A 26219-nucleotide genomic window follows, 5' to 3' on the forward strand; every position below is an offset into this window, starting at 1 on the left:
ATACTGGTCTGTCCAGATATGATTATCTGGTAACACCTTGGGACTGGTGGCCACCCAGTGGGGATACACCACAGACACATGGGAATACTTGGTTACACCCAGACACAGACCTCACCAACCCAGCTCTTGTTCACAAAGCTTCAGCTGTACAGACCCTTGATTCCACACTGATGGGGCTACACCACCAGGACAGTAGCTGCCCAAAGCAAGCAACTGCTTCCACACGTGGCCAGACCCATGGAGCTCTGCACCTGTACCCGCAAAGCCCTCTTGCTCTCCTGCTCAAGCATCACTTTGGAGCATCCAGTCATGCAGGGGATTGGAGAGAAAAGCCCAGGCACATCCTCTACCTTATCCTCACCCTGACCTCTCTAAGACATAGCCAAGGTCACAAGCAATCTCACTCCTGGCCAGTCAGCCTTCCACATCCTTCACTGAGGCTGGGATTGGGGTGGTTAGAGCTAGGAAGGGACTTTCGGGGCTTTCTCCAGGCTATGAAAATCCTTCTGGGAATTAGGAGTTTCCTCTCTGGCTGGTTTTCCTTTAACTCATTTTTATAGAAGAAGCTCAAGTCTCTCCAGAATTCTTTCATGACCATGGCTAGCAGCACTGCATCCTGGGTACAGACACGGTCAAGCCTGGTTCCTGTTCTAACTTGCTAAGTGAGCCTGGGTCCGTCCATTATTCTCTCTGGACCTCAGTCTCTCCCGCATCATGGGGAGGGGTGGAATGGAATGAAGAGGATAGTGTTGAATATAGCTTGCAAGATCCTTCAGCCCCATATTTTTTTAGGTTGTGCTTTCCCCAAGGACAGTGGCATCCAAAACCAGACCCTCAACTCCAGACATCTGCTCTGCTGTCCTTCCCCTGCTCTGGACTGCCAACCCAGCAAAGGTAGAGTGCAGCAGTGCAAAGAGCAGCAACATCTAAGTCAGAGGGAGCCATGTGCACATATTGGCATCTATAAGTTCTGAATCTCACGGTCTGGATCCCCAGCTTCTTCGGCAGGGCCTGAGTACAGGAGTCTCCTCACAGACGTTAGCTAAGTTGAATCCAATTCATTCCCTCTCAGCCATGTAGCCTTGAGCAGGCAACTGGTTGTCTCTGAGCCTCACTGTCTCCACTGCAAGATGGAGACATCAGCTCACCCCTGGCTACGGGTCCTCATGAGGCTCCTTCAAGACTGCAAGGGAAGGTGGGACTCTCTGCTGGTCCCCTAGTGGGGCTCCCTAGAGTCTGTGAGCTTGGAGAGGAAAAACTGGCCCCAGGTACAGGATGAAGTGAGTTGACAGAGGAGGGGCTGCACACACAGCCTCCTGGCAAGCAGCTCGGACTTCCATGGGGATCCGAATGGAGGATAAATACTCTCCTGCACTCACCAATGGATACATGGATCCTAGCGCCATAAGTCATCAGTCTGACCGTGTCCGCTGAGGAGAGACAGCCCCTCTGTATCAGCCAGGGAAGCCCTTTCCAAAGACAGGCTGCTCCTTGCCTTCCAGGCTGCCTGTCCTGTGGCTGGGCAGCCCTCACTCTGCTGAGCTAAGCCTACCTCCCCCGATAGTCTGTGTTTGTCCCAGTTCTGCCCTCTAGGCTGCCTAAATGTATCTGCTCCTTCTGCCCATGACAGCCTTAGGATATGCAGACCAACTGGGTGCCCTGTCCCTACCCTTCACCTCCTGGGCCTCCTCTGCAGGTTAGACAGCAGAGAAACTGTAGCTTCTGTCAATGGGTCTGCATTCTCTCACCTGCTTGGACATGCCCCAGTGTGTCTAGGCACGAGCATACATTTGCATAGGTACATGCACTCATCCTGGGAGGGCAACTTCACCCTCTCCTGTGCATGAGCTTCTCCCCTCCTCTCCTGGGTCCTCGTGGATGCTTGAACTGCCCTGGAACACAAGAAGCAGAGAAAGGTGGAGGGGGTCCTGGGAGGCCACATCTCCCACCAAAAGCCCTTTCTCTTCCCCCTCCCCCTGCCTTCTGCCACTTTCCTATGTCAGGGCCATGCTGATGACACCAGAGAATCCATCAAATGCCACCCCCATGTCAGGTCATGTCACAACATAATTAAAGCATTAGATCTTCGTGATGAAGCCGTTGCCATCAATTCTGAGAGTGACTGATCCAATCTACAGAAAGGGGAAATTTCTCTCCGCCCGCCACAACCGTCACAGCTGCCTTTTCCTCCTCGAGAAGGCAGATGGCATTGCTCATTCAGTTTGGGGCTCCAGGCCCTAGCCTGGGTGCCAGGAGCTGAGCCATGTAGGGGGAGGGCTGGCCTTGGGGTCCGTACCCCTTTTGCTCTGCGTCCACTGGGGATCGGCAGAGCCTGTAGACCTGGGGATTCCTTCAGACTCAGTCACAAGTCATTCTGTGACCTTGGTAAAGACCCTTCCCCCTACTGGGGTTTGGTGCCCTCCTCTGTAGGTGGGGAGGAAGGTGACTTGATCTTTAAGGACCACAGAGGTAGAAGGCACGTGAGTATGGTGCCAGATGACTTGGGTTCCAGTATTAACCAACTGTGCAGCTGTGGTCATGTGAGGTCTCCTTCCCCTCCCTGCTCCTGCAGGAAGAGGATGACGTATGCCTCCTGTGAGAGTTAAAGATGGGAGTGTACCAGCCTTACATAAAGAAAATTTCCCAACCTCTCAGGACCCCATCCATCCCTGTGCCCTGGGTTCCTGGCGGCCTCCTTCTCCTCAGACGTTGTCAGGGCTTGGATTTAGGCCTGTTCATCTTTACCTAGGACTGCTAAGTGTGGACACAAAATGTTGGGTCTGCAGAGACAGAAGGCTGACAGAAGAGATGGAGCAGGCAGAGACAGAAGGGTTGCCTGTGCTACTTCTCAGATGATGTCACCAAGGAGGTCCAATACAGCGGGTACAGGAACCAGGCTAAAGGGAAAAAAGAGTCAGGGATAACACAGGACAGAAAGAGAAGCACCAACAGGTCAAGACCATCAGTGTTTGATTGACATGCCCAGAGAGGGATAAGTAAAAATTAGGAAGGTGGCCAGAGCCTCCAATAGGAGGCTGTGGGATGTAGAAGCAAAGGCAGAGAAACCAGGCTGAGGCCATTGCAGTGACCTGAGCAAGGATGGTAGTAGTTTGGATGAGTCTGAGGAGGAGCTGAGGGATGACTCCAAGGTCAACTGGAAGAGTTACCATGTATGGCGCTACCATTGATCAAGTTGGAATATTCTGCGGTAGAAGAAGCCTGGCGATGGTAATTAGGAGTTAACGTTTGTGATCCTAAGTGACACAGGGTGAAAATGTAAATCTCTGAGGGGATCCACACATGAATTCAGGATGGAGTCTGTGCTGGGGAAATGCAGTTGAGGCTCCAGAGTCAATATCAGGTAGTCTAAAGCCATGAACTTGGAGGAGATCTCTCTGGAAGTGAGGTGGGCAAAAAGAAGAGGGGCAGGGACTGACCCCATTGTGCTGACTACAACATTTAAGACAGTCAGGAGATGAGGCAGAACCAATAACAGAGGCTGAAAGGGGAAGGGCCGGGAGGAAGGGAAAAGCCAGACCGGTGTGGTAAGAGAGGTGATTGTCTGAGTGAAGGGTCATAACAGTGGAGGTAACATGAAGATTGAGAACTGGCTGGTGACATTGTGGCGTAAATATCTGTTAAATAAACAGGAAACATATTGAAATTCCATCAGATGGGAATTGGGACAGGACCCAGCCTCATGGATTGATAACTAGGTGATCCAGATTAGCAACAGCCGTGCAGCCTTGGAGCCCCTAAAGTCCTCCAGCTGCAGGTCAGGCAGGATGGGTCCTGGGAACTGGGGAGGAGACTTACTGCAGTGTTCCAGTGATGGCAGCTGTGGGGGCGGTGGGTTTCAGAGGGTAGAACATAGATTCAAGGTCAGAGGCAGAATTTAAATGCCATAAAAGCCTATTGAGGGGCTGGGTTCTGGCTCAGAGGTAGAGTGCTTGCTTAGCACATGCAAGGCCTTGGGTTTGATCCTCAGCACCACATAAAAATAAATAAATAAATAAAGGTATTGTGTCCGACTACAACTAAAAAAAATGAAATATATTTTTTAAAAAGCCTATTGAGCTGTGATATGGGCCATGCACTGTGCAGAACCCAAAGGCACAACATAAAGTCTTTCCTAGAGACAACACTGTCTAATGAGGGAGAAAACCAAGTGATGGAGACCCCTAGTGCCTGATAGGTAATGGTAAGTGCCAGCTCCCTCAAGTGCCCAGACCAGCTCCCAGAACCTAGATCCCACTAGGCCCCATGGAAAGAACATCTTGATTCTGAAGGGTTCTTTGGCCCATTTAGGGTTGAGTCTCTGGTTTCTGATCTCATGTTTTAATTTTCTCCTGTTTTGGGTCTGACCCACTGAATACATCTCTTGGGGTGCCCTTTGCCCTGACCCTTTAAGGACTGAATCTGCTCCCACACCAGTCCTGCCCCAGTCCTGTATCTTTTTCTCTGAGTCCTGACTTTCAGGGCCACAGAACAAGCTCCCCCATTCTAGGCAACGCCAGTCAATGGGCCCCACTCAGGCCAGCCCCTTCAGGCTCAATCCTCAGTCCCCGAATTTGCACCACAATTGAATGTGAGACTAATTTTTCCAAGTATGCCCTTGGGGCTGCTGTACAAGAAGCTGGTTCTCTATCCTGGCCACTTGGCCTCTGCTCAGCTCTGGGCAGCCCCCACCCCCCCAGCAGCACACCCACCCTTCCTGACCTAGCCCCTCCGGTGGAAGACAGATGGTCTGTGCTCTAGCAGGGGAAAAACAATGGCTGTAGGAGTACAGAAGGGGGAAGGATTGATTATAGCCCAGGGGGTCTGAGGATGCTTCCTGGACACGGTGGTTCAGGCTGGGAGGGGGTTGGACAAGTGCAGATTTCATTGCGTGGGTTGAGAGGACACCCCAGAGAAGGGGTGAGCTTTGACAAAGCCTCAGGTGTGAGGGAGTCCTCTGCTTGGTAAAGGAATAGTGATATGCCCCTCAGGGTGAAGATGGGGCCCAGGAAGTGGAGGCTGGAAGGGGCGTGGGCAACAGCCACCAGCTAAAGCCTGGAAGTGGCCAAGTGTGGCTGAGAGCAGGAAGTCCCCATCTCCTCCCACTTCCACAGCCTGATGTGAGCTAACCAGCTGCCTAGTAATGATTCTTCCAGATGCCCAGGTCTGGTGTTTCTGGATTCATGATCCAGTGCCTTCCATTCTGGACAACTAAATTGGCTTCTGAAGGGAAGTTCCCTTGGATTAAGATGGAGGGTGTCTGAACAATCCACAGCTTACTGTGGCCTGTACCACCCCTACCCCTGAGCCTAGAGCCAGGGTCTTGAAAGTCTAGCTGCAATCATCAACATAAAGATGATCTTGGAATAGAAATCATATAAAGGGAGAGAAGCAGAAGGTCAGGGTGCTTGACTTCTCTCTGGAGACCTGGGCTGGGAGAGGACACGCAGAACCTCAGAGCACAGGTTCAAGTGTGAATGTGCAAGTGTGATTCTGCATACAAAGGTTCAGTACTGGGATGGATCTTCAGAGCATCTGGTCAACCCTGTGCAGTTCTTCCCCGTCCTTATTCTCACCAATTAGCTGCCCAGCCTCTGAGTGCACACCTCCACCAACAGGGTGCTCCCTGCCTCCTGAGGTAGACCATTTTATCCTTGAACAGCTAGGAGTTCTCCTAAGTCTACATCTGCAGTCCATTCAAGCCCAGATTCTATGCTTTTATCCTCTACAGTATGATTCTGTTTCTCTCCACAAGCTACAGCCTTGCAGGGAATAGAGAATGGTAATCTCAATATACCTGCCCTGAGAATTTTGAACCCACTAAAATAGCTTTGGGGCCATCCTTCTGACTTGGAAGTCTTATATCTTGAGTCATCAATTGAGGAGGTGTACAGAGCAGTGTCTGTGCCTGTATGTGTGCACAGATCTATCTGTGGTTTATGTCACGTGTGCACTTGTGATTGGGGTTTGCAGGTGTACAGACTAGCTCTGTCTCTGTTGGTATGGAAGAGCATGGCTTCCTATGTGACTGGGCTGTTGTCTCTGGTGAGCACATGGCCAAGTGTAAGTATTTACTACCATGGCTGGATGTGGGTAGGAGAACTTGTGACAGCCTGCGAATGAAGGGATGTGTGTATATGACAATCTACAATCACAAGTGTGAGTGTGCAAGTGTGATTCTGCACACAAAGGATTTGCTAGTGCTGTACATGAACACTACCAGCCAGATATGTGCAGGCTCGTGACTGTGGTTAGGTTGACTCTGTGTGTCTGGTTGTGACTGTGTGTGAAGAGCATGTATGTGTGACAGCTTGCAGTTTAATGCATATGTGAGACTGTGTTCATGACAGATTGTAATTTAATGTGTGTGTGAGACTGGCTGAGGCCGTGAGTGTGTGAGAGAGTGATTCATGTGTGACTGTGCACCTGTGCGTGCCGATGCAGTGGGGTGTGTGTGTGTGTGTGTGCTTGGGTGTGCTGGTGTAGCTGGGTATCATGGGTGCCAGTGGCTGTGTGTGCAATGGTGGTTCTGAATGTCTGTGATGATGCAACGCATGTTTGTGACCACTGTGTGTGTATGTGTGTGTGTGCATGTGTGCGTGCATGAGTGGCTGTGGCTGAGTGCAAACGAAGGTGCCTACGTGTGGAGGTGGAGGTGGGAAGGGTGAGGACGGTGCAGGATAAAAAGGGGACTCGCTCAGAAAGGTCTCCCCAACCCCATTTTAATCAGAAACGGAGCAGCTGTTAGTCTGAATAGACACTGCACAACGGCAGACGTCTTAATCTCTTCTGCATTGTGATTCACTCTGCGAAGCCCTATTACTCAGCTTTTGATAGGAGCTTACTTGTCTCAAGTGTTTTCATTATTGCCCTAATACTATCTATTAACATACTGGAGGGAGCTCACTGCTGTCTGGAGCTGGCATCACTGGGCTTTTAAAGATTATGGGCCTTGCAAATACATAACATTTTACTGCCTTGCAGACGTAATTCATTGGGTGTGGGGGGGAGCTCACGTAAATAGATAGGTAAATAGATAACCGAGTAGGAGAAAGAGGGCGCTGGAGGGAGAAAGAGAATCTGTGATCCAAACACGGCTGTCATCTCCAGCTCAAATAATCGCCTTTCAAGAGGAGGGGCCAGACAGACATCTGTCTCATTTGGGGCAACTCTAGCCTCAATTCTCAAGCCTTGTGTCCTGGGATGGAGGTCTTGCCTAGCCCCACAGAGGAGAGTAGAATCTAGGCTCATCTGAGGGGTGCCCCAAGGTGTAAATTGGGGTAAGATGCAAGGAAGTATGGGGTGGAAATATCATAGGATTAAAAGGCAGGGGGCTCATGTCTGAACCCCAGGTCTGCAGCTGATTTAGTAGGTGACCTTGTTCCCATCTCTAAGCCTCGTCTATTAATGGCAAAATGAGGAGTCTGCATATGTAGGGAGTCAGCTCCAAACATTCCAGTTCTATTCCACACCAGACCAGATTCAACCCCATCAGCCTGGACTCCTGATCAAGTAGTGGCTGGAGCCCCTGCACCTTAACATCTCAGAAGTGGCACAAAGCAAAAATGTCATCTAGTGTAACCACCATATCTCTTTGGCCTTCCTGTCTCCCTGCTTTCTTTTCCTTTTTGAAAAATAAATTTCATTGGAAGAATAGAAAGAGACCAAAAAAAGAATGCATTCACTTGAGCCCAAGAAATCTAGAAATCATGGCATGAGTAGATCAAACAAATCTGAGGACCCTCTGGAAGATAAAGAGCAGATAGATTTATGGATAAAACTGGAGTGGTGACATCAGCACAGAGGAAATTGGCAAAAGAGATGTAAACTGTCTTTTCCAAAAGAACCTTGGAGAAACTCCAAGAACCAGGGGGAGGGAGCAGGTGATAGCCCAAGGATCAGGTAAAGAACTGCTGCATAAACAAATGGTCCAGCAGCCTCTTCCTCTCAGCATCTGTGGGGTGGCGGCTGTGGCTTTTGTCCCTGATGTTGAAACCTGGTGCCTGCTTTCTAAACAAGTTGAAAAATCACCTTAGATGTGGCATTGAGCCACATCTCTTCAGTATTCACATCCTTGTGAAGCCCCTCACATATTGACATGCCACTCAGCAATATAACTCACTTTGGCCAAAGGGACATCAGCTAGCATGATGGAAGCAGAGGCCAGATAAGCACTTAACACACTGAGGCTTGTCCCCGTGGAACTCAATCTCATTCTGGAAGAAGTCCACAATGTCTCCCAAAGGAAGAGCCTCTGGAAGATAGAAAGTGACATGAAGGAGAGGCCACCTGGTGGAGAAACGAGGTGCCTCAGCCAACTGGCAGCATCAAAGCCCCACAGGTGTAACTGAAGCCTTCTCCCTTGGTCCTTCCAACTGACAAAGCAACAGTGAATCTAGCCCAGCGCCATGCCGAGCAGAATAATAACTCCAGGAAGTCCACAGAGCCGTGAGAGATAATAAAACTTTGTTGTTGTAAGGCACTAAGTTGTATTTTGTTATGTGGCACTAGATAACCGACACAGGAAGGATGACTAGTGTATGCTTTGAAGCCAGAGAAGTAGAACAGGGCTAAATTTCCACAATAGGCTTGGGAAGGAGGGAAAAGGCAAAGACAGTGAGGCAGTTCTTTCTGCTCAGGACTTCACACACAGAAAACAGTCTCCGCTACCTTGGCAATTGTGAGGGGCCCCCAATCACCCTGTGTGGAGTCTTCTCACTGGTCCTAAAGGAAAGCCTCCTACCCACTCACTCACACAGAGGTGACAGCTTTCATTTGAGGAAAAGGCCCATCTTGGAAATGAGTCCACACCTGTGAAAGAAACTCACATCAGTCTCCTATATAGACAAATCAACCTAGTTATTAACTTATAAGACTGACAACCATCATAGAGCTAGATATTTGAAGCAAATCTATAGTATGAGAAAGAACAAGATGAAAAATCCAATATGATTCATCCTAAAGCAAATGACAATAACGTAGCAGAGGGGAACTTTAAAAGAATTCTAGGTTGTATACTCAAAGAGATCCAAAAGATATTTGCTTTTTAAACAAGAATAGATTGCTATGGAGAAGAGACAAAGAAGAAATCATCCTTGAAAATTAAGAGCCAGAAGACAAAAGTTGAGGAAATCCCCTAAAAGGTACAGGGAAAATACAAAGATACAGAATATGAGAAAAATACAAGACCTAATATTTACCTTACAGAAGTTCTAGCCTGAAATAACAGAGACTAGAGGTGATGAAACAATTTAAAATTTAATTTTAAAATATTTTCCAAAGCTAGAGAAAGATCTGAGCTCTCAAATTATAAAAAGACTCACCAAATGCTAAGCACAAAATACTAAAAAGACACACATCCTGTGACATTTCTAAGTTACAAAATAAAAACAAAATTTTCAATGCTTCTGAATTTTTTTTAACCTGAAACTCTATATCAGCCAAACTATCAAGCATGAAAACAAGTCCAAGATATTTTCAGATAATAAAGGACAAAGAAAATTTACTATCCATTCATTCCTTCTGAAAAAATAATTATGTACTTCAGCAAGACAAAAAAGGAACTCAATAAAAAGAATGTCATAGGATTACAAATTTTTAAAAAGAAACTAGCACATATCTAAAATTCTAAATAATAAGTAAAAATGAATTTATAAGACTTCATACAGTTTTTAAGAAATGATTTCTTTAAAAGTATAGAAATAATGCAAAATAATAACATTTGGGACTTAGGTTTCAACAAAATATGAGAAGTAGGAGGAAGTTTAAGACACTGCTGGAAGAAACATATAACTTGCCAATAGAGAAAAAGAGAATAAAGAAAAAATCAATCAATCAAATAAAAAGCAGGGGGGGGGGAATATAAACATATCAGAAATCATAATAAATGTGAATGGGCTAAACCCATCTATTAAACTACAGAGACTCTCTGTAGAGTAGATGAAAGAACTCTCAACAACCTACACAAGTATATGTGTGTATATTCATGTCCATACACAATGTAATTATTTTAAAGAGTCACATTGAAACAATAAAACACAAAAAGGCTAAAAATAAAAAATGGAAAATGAATGTATGCTAACAAAACAAATGAAGGTATAGGAGTATTAATATCAGGTTAAAAAAGAATTCAACATAATAGTACTCCAGGGAACAAAAACAGATACTTTGTAAAAGGCACAATCTACCAAGCAGATACAATAATGAAGTGAATTTTGTATCAAACAACAGAGTATTAAAATACAGAAAGAATTGGTTTTAGAATTACAGAGTGTCAAACTTACAAAGATATTTTATTTTTTATATACCTATCCAGAAATTGATAAATGGAGTAAAGAAAAATAAGCAAAGCTATAGGAGAATTTGAATAATAGTTTAAGTTTTATTTGAGATGTGTATAGGAAAATTTACTGAAATAATGATACATATTGTTATGGTTTGTATATGTCCCCAAAGTTCATATGTGGGGAGTTGAATCCCCAATGCAAAAGTTTGAGTGGTAGGACCTTTAAGAAGTGATAAGGGCAGAGCCATTCATGGATTAATGCCTTTATCTTAGGATTTAGTTAGTTATTTCAGGAGTAGTTTCCTGATGAAAGCGTGAGTTCAACTGCCTTCCTCCCCACCATGTGATACCTCCCACCAGAAGGCCTTCACCAGATGCAACCCTCAATTTTGAATTTCCCAGCCTCAGAATTACGAGCCAAATAATTTTTTTTTAGTATAAATTACCCAGTCTGTAGTATTCCAGGAAATGGAAAACATTTAGACCACATTTTCTGACTACAATGTAAAAAGAACTAGAATCAATGACAAAAATGTAGCAAAATGACATGACAAAAACTCAACAAGTTGGAAATTTTAAAACACTATTCTATATAACACTCAAGTTAAAGAGAAACTCAAAATTGAAATGATAGATTGTTTTATAAATGACATGGAGAGCATCATATAATGAAATCAATTGTCAAAGCCAATGCTGTACTTAGAGAAAAATGGATAACCTTGAACACATTTATTATAAAGAGGAAAGGGAACTGAATATAAGCAGCTGGGAAAGAGAAAACTAGCAGAAAAAAAATCCTTTATGGAAATAAGGAATTAATAGAGATAAAAGCAGAAATTAATAAAATGGGAAACAAATGTAGACTTGGTAAATAAAACCAAATGCTGGGTTTTTTTTCATTTATTCATTCCCTTAATGGCTCAAGCAGAGGTAAAAATGCTAATATACACAGAAGAAATCAGATCATCAAAGATCTGCTTCTAAAAATGGCACCAGGCCCAGAAAGGATTTAGGGGTGAGTTATATCAAACTTTCAAGGAACAAATAACTTCTGTTATTTAAATTGTTATAGAGTGTACAACAAAGATGGAAAACTTCCCAATGCATTCTGTTGGGCTAGCTCAGCTATAGTAGGCATCTGTTGTTTTTGCTCTTCAGTGCTCATTCATTCCTCTAGTAACCACACCCCAACTTTCCTCAGAGGGAGCCCTCTCCATCCCACTCTGTGGCCACGTATTTCCAGGGAAGTTGACACCATCCCCAGTTCCAAGGTTGGGCTCAAAAGCCTCAGCAAGCTTTGCTTTTCCCCACTGGCTGCAAATGATTCAGCCATGGGCATATGACAATGAAATGCAAGCAATTTTTTTTTTTTCAGAGACGTCTAGAAAGAAGTTGCTTGTGAAACTAAGGTTACAGATCCAGGAGTGGCCATGTCTGAGGAGTCTGAGGCCAAAGCTGACACAGGGGAAATGCAGAACCCCAACATGAAGAGAAGATGAGCATTGGCTGTAACATTTGCCTGAAGTATGCTCTTCCCCATGCCCTTCAGTTCACCAATGACAACTAAGGTTGTCATTTTTGACTGAAGCCACTAACCCTGATGTACCAAAGCTGGACAAAGATACACACGAGGACATATAGCCCAATCGCATGGCACAGCTCAATGACCCACAAATAAAATAGTAGCCAACTCAACCCATCTATACAGTATAAAACTGATAAATCATGACCAAATGGGTTTTATCCTAAGAGTCAAGCATTGATTGTTTTTTAAAAGAGATTCCTTTATTTTTTAAAATGGGCCTTTATTTTGTTCATTTATTTATTTGCAGTGCTGAGAATTGAACCCAGTGCCTCACACATGCCAGGCAAGCGCTCTACCACTGAGCCACAACCCCAGCTCCTCAAGCATTGATTTTTTAATGTCACAAACTCAACTTTACTTTTTAATTCACTATAGAGATGTATTAAAGAGAGAAAACAAAGTTGTCAATTTTAGAGGTGATAAAAATTTTATAAAATTCTGTCTTTATCAGGAAAGGGTCCTGGAATTGTCAGTTTCACAGGTCTAACTTGGCTAAACAACAATCTCAGTTATTCAGTCAAATACTAATAATGTATATATTGCTGGGGGTGGGGTTTCGGTAGCTGTGATTATTTCCCTAATCAGGCCGGGCATCGTATCCCATCCCTGTAATCCCAGGGGTTCAGGAGGCTGAGACAGGAGTTCAAAGCCAGCCTCAGCAACAGCAAGGCACTAAGCAACTCAGTGAGACCCTGTCTCTAAATAAAACACAAAACAGGGTTGGGGATGTGGCTCAGTGGTTGAGTGTCCCTGAGTTCAATCCCCAGGGTCCCCGCCAAAAAAAAAGTTCATAATCAGGTGACTTTGATTAAGGGAGCTTATTTTCAATATTGTAGGTGGGCCTGATTCAATCAGTTCAAAGGCTTTATAAGCAGAAAAAGAGGCTGTCCAGAAGAAGAAATCCCACCCCTGGACTACAGCTTCCACTCTAGCCCTCCCTAGCAACCTGCCCTACAGGTTCTCAACATGCCTAGCCAGCCCCCAGAGTCACATACCAATTCCTTGCAATTGATCTCTTACTATCTATCTCCTGGTAGTTCTTATAGAACTGTGGCTGATACAAGTCTCTAACTGCAGCAAACATTGTGCATATGTGCATTGTGCATATCTGTGGCCTCTCAGAAACATTCCTTTTTATCCAGGGACAAGATAAAATGGACACTATGACCAACATTTTAAAGGGATTGTCAGAGAGGGTTTTATAGCAAAGTTGCAGTAGGATGAATAATGCCTCTCCCCCTAGATGTCCATGTTCTTGTCCCCAGACCTATGAGTATTTTCCTCAGATGGCAAAAGAGATTGCTGGTGAGATTGAATTAAGAATCTAGATGGGAGAGAGGATCTTGGAACAACCAGGTGGTCCCAATGCAATCATAAGGGAAAAGAAGGAGTAGAGTCAAAGAAGTGATGTGACCACAAGCCACGGAACGTGGACAGCCTCTGGAAACTGGAAAAGGCAAGGAACTAGATGTTCCCCTAAAGCCTCCAGAAGGAAAGCAGCCATGCCAACCCGTATCAGACTTCTGATCTCCAGATTGACAAGATAATAAATTTGTGTTGTTTTAAGCCACGTAATTGGTTACAGTCATAATAGGAAATGAACACAGAGGGTAATATTTGAAGAAGGACTTGAGGGAAGAGAAGGTGCAAAACAATCAGTTATCAGGGAGAATAGAGCATCAGACAGAGGGGAAAGTAAGAGCAAAGACCCTTGGTGGGAATTCTAGAGGAATACAAAAGATGGGGAGGTACTGAGCAGCTGGTCCTAGGGGAGGGGTCCTGGAGGAGTGATGGGGTGAAGCCAACCCAGAGGCCCTTGATTGTCAGGCCTTTGCTTTTCCTTTGAAGGAGATATAAATAAAGCCTTTTGAGAGCCTAGAGCAGAGAGGTACCTACCTCACCTTTTCTTTTAAAAGGAACTTTCTGTCTGCTATAGGTGACCAGGGACAAATTTATCATAAAATTCCCAAAGCTCTAACCTTAAATTCTACCCTGGCACAGGCTCCTTGGAAGACCCCAGCCACACATTCACATAAGTTGATTTTTTTTGTAAAATTTGCCAAAGTAAGGCATTTTAACCATAATTAGTAAAGACCCCTTGGTCTCTTTCTTGATTTTTCTGCGTCTTCTCTCAGTGCTGGAGTGATCCCAAGCACTTTGAGGATCCTATTAAGAAGAACTGAATTGGGGATACCTTTAGTTTGAGTTTAGTGGGATATATTTGAGCAGTTTACAGTGCTATCCACATTATTGGAAGTTATTGCCAGCTGTCCTGGAGCAAGAATGGCTTCCAGGAATCCTCCTCCCGCCCACTCTGCTGCCAAACCCGAGATCTTGATGTGAGAGATTTAATTGAGTGTTGTCAGCTCACAGAAATTTTTAAAATTAGTCACCACACAAGAAAACTTGAAAAGCCCAGACATCTCACAGCTCGTGTATAAAAGAAACTTGATAACGCTTTCCTGAATTCAACAACTCTAAAAATTTTACCCACCTTTACCAATAAATTAACCAATAAGTTGTAAAGGTGGTAGAAACTTTTCTAAACAATTGATAATAAAAAAGCTTTAATCAACCATAGTTGGGAAGATTTTACATTCCTTCTACTTAAAAAACAGTACAAATCCGAACATATGAACCAATGATCAAAGAAAATGAAGCCCCAAATACATAGGGGGAAAGCTAATAAAAGCAATAGACCAGACCATTAATAAAAAAATAATAATTTTTTCCTGGATTATGTCAGATGTTTGTGGTTTTATCTGCTTTTCAAATTTTTGTCACTTCCTATTTTTTTCATCCTATATAAATATGTGCTTTTATACTTAGAGTTTTTTGTCTTTTTATTTTTTCTTAATGAGGGTCTTCAAAATTGCATATGCTTTGGGCCCCACAAGACATAACTGTCCTGGGAAAGAGTAGAGAATGGGCAGGGGTCCTGTGCTAGCCCTGGGCACCTTTTTTCAGATCCCTTGCTGACTCTTGCCCTGTTCTATTCTCTCCAATAGAGAAGTGACCCTGCAGCCTGTTCCAGGGACCGTATTGCAGCAGTCTTCTCCCAGGACCTGGCCAGTGAGACCCGGTGGGAGACTAGCAGGTCAGTTGAAAGGAGTAGCCAGCTGCTCCTCCCCTCGGCCTCATGGGAGGCATCACTGGCCTCTGCTTTCTGCCTCCACCTCTTGCCAATGGCCAGGCAGATGGCCTTGGTCCCAGCTTCCTTCAGAGGAACCCTGACTGGAAATGTGGGTGATGCCACCTTTTCCTGTCACATCTACAGCCCAAGAGTGGTGGCAGCTTTCTGCAGTGGGAGGCCATGAGGCTGCCCCTCCATCCCATTTGGCTGCTCCCTCTTCCATCCCCTGTGTAAAGATCAGGATCACACAGTCTTACATTCCTTCACCAAATGGTGTCTGTTTCCCTGGGGTGGATTCTGACTGAAATGAAGAAGTAAGGGCAGAAACAGAGAGACTTTGTTAAGGGATAACATGATCATCCAGGTTAAAAATGAAGGTGGCATGCTCCAAGGTAATAGCTTTGAAGATGATGAGAAGTGATGGAGACAAATGATTTGCTGATTGATTGAATGTGAGGAGTAAGAAAGAGAAGAGCCCGAGATTACCACAGGGCATTTGACCTGAGTTCCTGAGGAACACAGTCACCATGTAGTGAGGAGGTGCACCTTCTAGGGGATGGGAGGAGACCAGGAACGGGTTTGGGGACATATGCATTTGAGATGCCTATTATACATCTGAGGGAAGATATCAAGTTGGCAGTTGGGCATATGACACCTCTTGGGGAGGAGGTTCGAGATGCAGATATAAATTTTGGAGTTATTAGAGTATGGGTAGAAATCCTCTGAACATTGGTGGATACCAATGGGCTGAACACAGGGAGGGAAGACATCTACAAGTGGAACCCTGGAGTAAAGAGATGTTGAGAGGTCAGGAGGATGAGGAGAGCTGGCAGAGGAGCCTGGTAGGTATCCACAGAGGTCCTGTGTCAAGTTCTGCTGACAGATCAAGAACAATAAAATCTCAGATTGGCCACTGGTTTTTGTAATATGTTGGTCATCGGTGACCCTGATAAGGGCAATCTCAGGAGAATGTTTAGGGTTTAAAATCCAGAAGACTGAATATAAACAATATTTTGGAATTTGGTTATAAAATGAAGGAGCAAAATGATATAATAGCTGGAAATGACAATAGGGTCAAGAAAGGATTATAAAAATGCATCTATACATAAATACACACATATGCATGCACACATGTATAATAGCTTTTTGGTAAGGTGTAACATACTATCAAAGAGATGCACAAATTGTAAGTGTGCAAGTCAGTAAATTTTTACAAGTTCACATATCAATGTTACCAATACCTAGATTGGGAAAGAACATTGCCAGAACCCCAGGGCCCCTCATGCCCACTCCTAATCATTATTCACTCCTTCCCTGGCCAAAGGTAGCCAACATTCAAACCATATGTTAGTTTTATCTATTTTTAAAACTTATACAGTGGAATTATATGACATGACTTCTCATTCTCAACATTGTTTGTGAGATGACAATACCAACAGTCCATTCATTGCCATCGAGTGTGCCTTGATATGACTATTCCACAATTTACATATCCATTCTATTTTAATGGATTGACATTTGGATTTTTTATTATTTATGCTCTTATATTCAATGTTGCCATGAATACGCTTAAACGTGTCTTTTTGTATACAAATGCATACATTTCTGTTTGGTATAGACCTAGTCATGGAGTTGCCAGATTACAGGGTAGGTGAATGTTTGAATTTAGTAGATTTTGACAAACAGTTTTCCAAATTGCTGTCCCAATTTACACACCCACCTGCAGAGCCATCCTGTTGTTCCACACCTCCTTGATACTGCCATAGACCTTTTCAATTTTAATTCTTCTGATGGGTGTGTCATGGTGCCCCACTGTGGTTTTAGTTTCATTCCTTGATGACTATTGACATTGAACACCTTTTCATACATTTAATGGCCATTTGAATACTCTTTTGTATGAAGTGGTCTAAGCTTCTTGAGGAAGGCTGAGGAGGTGCTTAATGGGAGAGCAGTGAATGAATTAGGGACATTCCCCTTACCTGGAATGCCACGGGGCCTCTTGAGCTTAGTGGACATGGATTTAAGATGAGACTGCTCAGCCCATCGTGTGTTTTCCTCCAGACTCATTCAGTTGCAGAGAAGAAACGGGGATCTATGGACAACTGGAATTGACAAGGCTGAGAGTTACCCAAATAAGTAGATGAAGTAGGTGAGGGGAACAGGGGACAAGGAAGTTTGATGACGAACCATAGAATTTAAACTGGATAGGGTGAAAAATAAGCGCAGTGTCACTTAATCATAGGTCCTGGTGGGTTGAAGAATTGTCAGAGTAGAAGAAAAAGAGGAAGGAGCTAAAAAGATTGGATGTGGTGATCTAAGAGGTGAATTGCTTAAATTGAGATTGTAGAGATGTCAGAGCAGTTGGTGGTGATCAAGTCTATGGCGTGGTGACAGCTCTGAGTGAATAAGGTGGGTGGAGACCTAGATTATAGCAGAAGAGGAAGTCAAGGACCAAGAGAGCAAATCTATTAGCCAATATTGTGCTTCTATAACACAATAACTGAGCCTGGGTAATTTATGAAGAATAGAAATTTATTGGTTACTGCTTTGGAGCCTATGAAGTCCAAGATCAAGGGGCTGGAATCTGGTAAGGGCCTTCTTGCTTTGTCATCACATGGCAGAAGATAAGAGGGCAAAAGAAAATAAACCCACTTCTACAAGCCTTTTTTATAATGGCATTAATCAATAAATGCCTCTTAAAAAGGTTACCTACCAACACGATCACACTGGGGATTAAAGGTTTCAACCTATGAATTTTGAAGAGGACACCAACTTTCAAATCACAGTGTCAAGGAATCAGGAAGATGTTCTATTTGAATACTGAAATCACCAAGAATTATGACTGGCTTAGGGTTGGAGAGAAGGTATTATCATTTACCGGTAAAAAGTACTAGCAGAGAAACAAACATATAGAGCGAAGGATCCAACAGAGTTGAGAAACACACCATTTATACCTGGGAATTCACTGTTTAAATAAGTTGATATTTCTAAATAGGGCAGAAAGGATGGATTATGCCATAAATAGTGTTGGAACAACTGTATCTCCAGAAGGGAAATGATAAAATTGTACCCATGCTTTATACCATCTACAAGATTAATTTTATTCTTTTTTTCCTTTTTCTGTCTACAGTTCCATGCTACAAGATTAATTCTCAAATGGACTAAAAGCACACACCATTAAAAACTGTATAATTACTAAACGAAAAGAAAAAAGGATATTCTTATAATACTGGGATGGGAAACTTTTCTAAGTAAGATATGAGATCACAAACAATGGTAACAGTTAATTCTTACTGCATGGTGTGCTATGTGGTTACCACTCTAGGAGCTTTTAATGTGTATTCATTCATTTAACCCTATGCAGTAAGTACTCTTATCCTCATTCTACATAGGAAAACTGGGGCATAGGGAGGTTAGGTGATTTTTCTCAGGAACAAAGCTAACTCTGGAACAGAATCTAAACAATGGGCCCGTAAATATGTAACTTCTACATGACCCAAAAAAATAAATAAATAAATAAAGTTTAAAGAGAAAGGACAACTGAGAGAACTATTTATATTATAAATTATATAACTTTTTTTTAAACAGCTTTATTAAGGTATGATTGACATACAATATACTGCACACATTTAAAGTGTAAAATTTGATGAGTTTTGACATAAGTATACACCTGTGCACCCATCACCACAATCAAGAATGAACATATCCATCACCCCCTAAAAGTTATTTATAACCTGCAAACTATTTCCATATCATACATACATAAGGAGTTCCTACAAATCAATAAGGCAAAAAACATAAAAATGGGCAAAGGATATAAGCAGGAATTTACAGTTCAAGACATACAAACAGCTAAAAATCTTATGAAAATACACACAACCTCAGTAAAAATGCTGGGGATGGAAGTTAAAATGATGAGATTGTATTTTAACCTGAGTGAGGAAACTTGGCAAGGATTGGTGCTATCCAAAGTTGGTTAGGGTATGGACATATGAGATGGGCTCTCTCCTAAACAGAAGTGGCAATAGGTGTTTGCACACCTATTTTTGGAATAGTGTAGATAGATACACTCTACATCTAAAATACAAATTCCCTATTTTCTAACAGTTCAATTTTCTAGGAATCTCTCCTTTTATAATACTTGCACAATATGTGCTAATATATACTGCAGCATTCTAAATAAGAAAACATTGAAACTTTAGTGGTAGGGTATCCCAAAATTCTCAGCAGTGACTAATTAATGTTTAAAATGGTATAAACATACTGTGGGATATGTAAATATCTATTATAAAGAATAAGTGAGATTTCTGGACACTAATAGGCAAAGGTAGAACCTTACTTTTCAAAAATCTATGGGTATGAAAAATGTTCACTTTTTACTTTACATATTTTTTAAATTATTTCAATTCTCCAACAAGTAGTTTAATAATACATGAAAATGAAAAAAAGTAGCGCATGTTTGTGAATAAACAAATTCATGCAATACATAACTATACAAAGGAAGACTGTACATCTTTCCCACATTTATTAATTCATGAAACAAGCTAAGTGCTAATTGTGTGCCAAAGATGTGTGGAGATCTTGCTCTCTATTAGAGAAGAAAAAGCAAGTGTGTCACCTGCAAGTGAAAAGAGCTACCTAATTTAGATGGGAGGGGCAGAGGCCTCTTTGGAAAAGTGAGGGCTGAAGACTGAAGGATAAAGAGAGTTATCCAAATGATGAGCAGGAAAGAGTCCACAAAGAGGGAGCAGAGCCAGCCAAGGCCCGAGGCTGGCTGTAGGACAGGGGTACAGTTGCAACCATGGATCTGCTTTCCATGACCAGTTTTGCCTCTTGAAGAGATCATCATAATGGATCGTCATAAAGTCTAGAGCTTTGTTGACTGGTTTCTTTTACTCAGAATAATGCTTTTGAGATTCATCCATGCAAACGCTACCTATTCGTATCTTATTGCTAAGAAGTCTATCACTGTCTGGATGCACCAGAATTACTTTATCCAATGGGCATTTGGATTTCTTTCTTTGGTTGATTGGTTTCTCTGGTTTGGGACTATTAGGAAAGCTGCTAGGGACATTTACAGGTCTCTGTGAGTACATATCATTTCATTTCTCCAGAGTCAATACCTGAGAGTTGGAATGGTTGAATCCTATGTGAAGTGTATGTATAACTTCATAAGAAACTGTTTTCCAAAGTGGCTGTTCAGTATTGCATTTCTACCATTAATGTGTGTGAATTCTAGTTGTTCCCATTCTCACCAGTGCTTGATATTTTTAAAAATTATCACTTTAATCATTCTTATTAGGATGTGTGTAGTAATATCTCATTGAAACTTTATTTTGCATTCCCCAAATGATTAATGTTAAGTATATTTCTTTAAGTTTATTTACTCTCTAAATCACTCTAGCAAAGTGAACTTCAGAACTTTTAATTTCACATTAAGTTATTTGTAAAACTCCAAAATATTAAGTGAATGTTGTTTAAAGTTGGGGCCCAGGAGTCCTAGCTGCTCAGTGCCCTTTATGCTGTCTCCTTTGTCTCCTTCCCAAGTCCTGAACTTTGAGAGGCATATTAGTCCTTTTTTTGTTCTATAACAAAATATCTGAGGCAGACTAACTTTATAAAGAAAAGGGGTCTATTTAACTCACAATCCTGGAAGTTCGAAGGCATCACACCAGTATCAACTTGGCTCTGGTGAGGGCTTCATGGAATATTGTATCTCAACTGCAGGAATGTGAGCAAGAGAAAAATCCACAACTCAAAACAGGAAGCAAGAGAGGCTGGGTGGAGCCAGGCTCAGGCTCGATAACAACCCTCTTTTGATAACCACCCCTGTCTGCGAACACGCCCCCAATTAACCTTAAGAGCTCTCATTAGGCCTTACCTCTCAAAGTTTCCACCCCATCTCCCAGGACTGCCTCCCGGGGACAAAGCCTCCAACACATGAATCTTTGGGAGACACATTCCACATACCCAAACATGGCAAGAGCACTCCACAGGGCAGTGTTCCAATCACCAGACCAAGATCTGGCTGGGCAGTCTCCAAAGATGGCTCCCCGACAAGCCATGCCTTCCAGTATCCAGGCCCTTGGGAATCCTCTCCCCTACTGCATCGGGGCTGACCCTATGTAACCAAGAAAATGCATTAGAAGTGAAACCCATGACTTCTGAGGCTAAGTCAGAAGAAGCCAAAGAAATTCTCTATTGGTTCTTTAGCAGGCTTGCTCCGGAGAAGTCAGCTGTCTTGTGTAAGTTCAACTAAGCCCTGTAGGTGGCCCTGGACAGAGGCTGCATGGAGATCCAGGCCCAGATGTGCCAACCATTCCACCCAGGCAGCAGGCATGTGAATGGGGAATGTCTGTCCAGTCCAGCCTTCAGATGGTCCCAGCCACTTCTGACTGCAACCCAACCAGAGTCCATGAGGTGGGAAACTGCCCGTCGGAGTTGACCTCCTAGGAGTTAATAATACAGTGTTGTTCCAAGTCACTAGGTTTGGGAGGGGTTTGTTATGCGGCGATAGGTCACTGGAACATGGAGGATGCCCAGGCTTGGGGGATGCTGCCTTGGAGAGGTGGAGGATCATCCTTGAGACTGGAAACGAGGCAGGGGGCTGCTGGTTGTTGTCACGTTCCTCCTTTTTTCCTTCTACATTCAAACTCCCCATCCTTACGCTGTCAGTGCCAGAATCGTGGGTGGCTACAAGAAAACGGAGACTGGCAAGAAACAGGAACTGGGAAAGTCAAAGCAGATGCCAGGCCCAGGAATGAGCCCAACTCTAGCAAAATAGGAACAGTAATTCCTTCATGTTCACAGTGCTTTACAGTTTCTAAAGCACCCCAAAATGTGTTCTCTAATGTCACCTCGTATCAGCCAGGTGAGGGGGACATTGCTGCACCCACTTAACTGGAAAAAGAAACAGGCTGAGGGAAGTTTGGTTTTGTGGAGAGCATAGTCCTGGTGTGCCTCAGGCTGGGAGGAAAGAGAGGAATAGGACAGATTCGGACCTGGCCTGGGATGGGGACTGGAGCAAAGGCAAAGCCCAGGCTTTGTACTGCGGATCTACAGACAAAAGACTGCTTCTTACACGCCTCGTCCCCTTGACTCTTCCTGTGACCCCGTAAGGCGGATGCTCTTAGCACCCTTATTTTGCTCCAGATCTCTGGCCCCAGTGCTGAACTACACCAGCCCACCTGTCTTCAGGGTGTCATTACTGATCTCCTGGATATATACATGTTACTCATAAAAATTGACCCTGAGGGTAAAATGAAATTCTAGGTAGAATAAATCAATTGTCAAGAATTCTGCATATCTTCTACTTTTATATAGTGACCTACCCTCTTGAGTGAGAAGACCAATGGGGAAGAGAATATGCTCTTGTCAGGGTAGAGATGGAATTGACTTTCAGGAGGGTACAAGTGGGTGTTTCTGCAGTGCTTGTCATTGGAAAAAGCAACACATTCAAATATTTAAAGTATTCTCATGGAAAAAATTCATAGTTGATAACCTATTCATACCAGAGTGAATTTTTATAGGACACAAAGCCTTACTTATTGCATGGTAGTACACTTTCTATATTTTATAACTTGAAAATTGCAATCTAGAGGTACAAGTTAAACAGCAGCCTTTGATAAATACCATAGGGCTAACAGTGAGATTTTTGACACAGGTGTTATTATCAACTGCTCCCATGGCTGGAACCTAGTGCCTGCAGGAGAGCGCAGGGTCCTGGCTGGCCTCCTTACCCCTCCTGGGCACACAGCTACCCTGGCTGCCCTTGAGCCCGTAATAGTCATGCTGTTTCTGTGCTCAGAAATCCCCAGGGGCCTCTGACAGGCCACACTCTTCATCAGTCCCCCAGCCACAGTCCCTGCCCAAAGCTTAGGACCCAGCTGACCCTCGTTGTGGGGATTCATTCATTCACACATTCAGTGGATATTCATTAAATGCCGATTGTGTGCCAAGCACTGTTTCGGGTGTCAGCACAGTGTCCAGATGATAGACATTCTTCTTGACCTCAAGGAGCCTGCTGTGGGTCTGGAGTGTCCCCCAGTCTCACGTGTCCCCAGTGCAGCAATGACCAGAGGTGGGGCTTGGGGAAGGGATGGATGATCAGGGTTCTGGCCGGAGGGACTGCTGGGAGGTGGGGCCTAGCGGCAGGAAGCGGCAGGAAGCAGGCCACTGGGGCACCCCTGGAGGCATGGCCTTCTCCTGCAGGCCCTGTGGGTCCTTTTGTTCTCTCTGCTCCTGGCAGCTTTCATGAGTACAGCCGCTCTCTCTGCCACACCCTTCACCGGGATGCTCTGCCTCACCTCAGAACCAAAGGGACAGAGCTAGCTGACCATGGACTGAGGCCTATGAACCATGAACCCAGTTAAACTTTTCCTCCCTGAGTTGTTTTTGTTCGGTATTTTGGCCACAGTGATATAAAGCTGACTAACAGCCTGGAGTCCAGCAGGGTATATAGACAACAAGAAATTATAAGTTCCCTAAAGACGACTAAAGAGATTTGTGGAGAGCTATGGGAATATAATGCAGAATGAATGAAAGGAGGTAGGGAATGATGGGGGAACACTGAGGGAGGGGGAAGGCAGCATGAGCAAGGGCCCTGAGGCAGAAAGGACAACTGCACGTGCAGCAGACGGAGGAGCTCCAGATGAAGCTTGAGAAGCAGAGACTAGATCATGTGGGGCTTTTCAGGTCTAATGAGGGATTTTGGTCCTGAAGTGGGCATGGGAGGTGTTGGGACAGGAACAGCAATGAGAACTTTTTATTGGTAATTTGACCTGTCTGCTGACTCTGTGTGGATACCAGGCTTCACCTTGGATGACTAGATCCTAGATTTGGTCTCCCAGAGCACAATGCTTGCCAGCATTCTGTCCTACAGCAGCTCCATGCTACCTCTGCTCCCCTCTGGCACTGGGGGAGGTCTGACGGAGTGGAGATAATTCACTGTCGACCCAGGATCCGCTCCTATCCGGGACCTGTGCTTCAGGGCAGCTGGCCACAGGCCCACCCAAAACCCCAGCTCCATGGACGGATCCTAAATGCATGAAGCAGTATTGTCATCCCATTCCCCTAGACAGTGATTGATTTAGGTACAGGCATGTGGGGAGGAGCCTGATGGGAGAGGGACTTCTGAGAAAGACACCTCACTCAGAGACAGCTAGAAGGAGAATATCTTTTCTTCTACTGGACATTGTGGTATCTGAGTGGGATATCTGGATCTGCCCTTTTGTGACTAGGAAGGAAGCCAGCCTAATGACAAAGTCAACTCACTCAGTTTAGCAGCAAAAGACAGCAAGAACATTGCTCTTTGATGACAGCATTGAGCCACTGTATAGAGGCTCTTCCTTCCTCTTGAGGGAGTTCCTGTCATGTGAGATAATGCCTTTTCTTATCACTAAGGCCACTGAATTGGAGCTCTTCTGCTACTAGTATCTAAAACATGACGTATGTCCCTCAGGTGCTCCCTGCTCACCACCTGTGCCCCTGAGGCTGTCCCCATCCTTGTACACCTGTGTAGACCACAGTCTGAGATTTCTGAGACAGCACTCCTCTGACCTGCCAGAACCTTGTTAGTGCTCTGCCGTGGCACCAAAGTCCCCTGTCCCTCATCCCTTAGCACTCTAGTGTTAGGTCTTCTACCACATCTGGGACCTCAGATCCCTCAATGTGACTTGCATTGCATTCAGGTCCTTGGAACTGGGGATAAACAGGCTCTGCCCAAGTCCTGGGTGCTCTCCAGCTGGACCACCCTTTTTCTGGCCACCTGGCTTATTCAGCAAAAGATCAGACAGATGCTGTCCCCCCTGTTGAGACTAGGGGGGGGGGCTGTGACCAGAAAACAGAGTCCAGGTCAGCACTGGGGGGGATCAAGAGCAATGAAGAAGGGAAAGCAGAGACTGGTTGAGAGCCCAGACCTGGAGGCCGACCAGGGAGGAAGCCAGCGTGCAGAAGAGGAGCAGTGCAGAGGGGACATGCTGGGGACTCCCAACTCCGCTTCCCCTCCCATCAGCCCCGCCCAAGGTCTCCTGTAGTTTTCAAAGTTCTTTCAGTAAAGTCCTTGGACTCTCCCTGTTATAGTGCTTTAGATTTTGACTCCAAATCAGCTCAATTCAACACCTACTCCTGGGCAAGGTACTAGAAATGCCTTGAAGAATCGCCTGGCCTTGGCTTCTAAGATTATGCCATCAAAATAGCTTGCTGTCCCTGCCCCGAGTCCTTCCGACTCTGTCCCTATCCCGAGTCCTTCCGACTCTGTCCCTATCCCCATTCCTCACTGCTACAACCAGAGCATTCTTCTCTCCCTTCGACAGTCTCCTTTCTTGTGATTTCCCTGAATCTTTACCTCTGCCAGGGAATTTTTGCTGCCTTTCACCAATTGGTGCACTTTATGCCATTTCAGCAACCCTTGGAAATTTCCTACTGAATTCCATCCAGCTAGGATTAGCACAGCATGTGTCCTTTCCGGCTTCAGAGGGGTGTGTGTGTGTGTGTGTGTGTGTGTGTGTTTGCCTCATTCCTGCCAAACACCACTTTCCCCAGTGCATTGTCATCTGGACAAACGTAGAAGGCAGCTGAGTCCAGGCCCTCCTGCCCCAGGCTCCCTGCTGAGTCCCTGTCCCTCTTTTCTAGATATGTCCCCTTGATGTTCTTCCCAGACCTCAGATTCATCATGCCCCAAACCTTCATTCCAACCTTCTCTTCCTCCTCAGTCCCCATTCTGGATTATAACCACATCAGCCACCCAGACATATGGCCTCAAGGCCCCCAAATTGTCCCCAACAGACACATGTAAACTGCTGTCCAGCCACTCACAAAACCCATAGACTCCACAGCTCCACAGATCGTCACCCATGTACAGCCACACCAGCCACAAAACACACAGCTCTCAGCCCATGATCAATTCAGAGGCCTGGCTGGTCACATAGAAATGAAATCAGAGCCACACGGAGAGGCAAGCTGGAGCCCACCCTCCCGTGGAGTCGTGCGGGAAGATAGATACACGAGCACACTCACACACGCGGTCCTGGGCGCCACGCTTTGCACCAGCAGTGCTCTGGGGAAATAAAACAGCATAAAGTCCAATCATCCTGAACCCAGACTCAGGACCCCAGTCCATCAATCCTGCCCGGGGAGGCGGTGGGTGTTGCCTTTCCCCTGTCCTTGACAGCCCCATGATTTGTGGCTGCTCCGTGGGCCCTCATGCCATAATTCACCCT

At 44.7% G+C, this 26219-nt stretch overlaps 1 long non-coding RNA gene across 1 annotated transcript in view; it reads right to left on the minus strand.

The window, feature by feature from the left end:
- Positions 1-26219, minus strand: part of LOC125620422 — a 59579-nt gene that overhangs the window by 32954 nt on the left and 406 nt on the right. Inside the window, exon 2 of the long non-coding RNA XR_007352079.1 lies at positions 16980-17102. This is a non-coding gene — a long non-coding RNA (uncharacterized LOC125620422). The remainder of the gene's footprint in view (positions 1-16979; positions 17103-26219) is intronic.

The sequence above is a fragment of the Marmota marmota genome, unplaced genomic scaffold, assembly GCF_001458135.2.
Source record: "Marmota marmota marmota unplaced genomic scaffold, marMar, whole genome shotgun sequence".
In the NCBI taxonomy this organism is placed as follows: domain Eukaryota; kingdom Metazoa; phylum Chordata; class Mammalia; order Rodentia; family Sciuridae; genus Marmota; species Marmota marmota.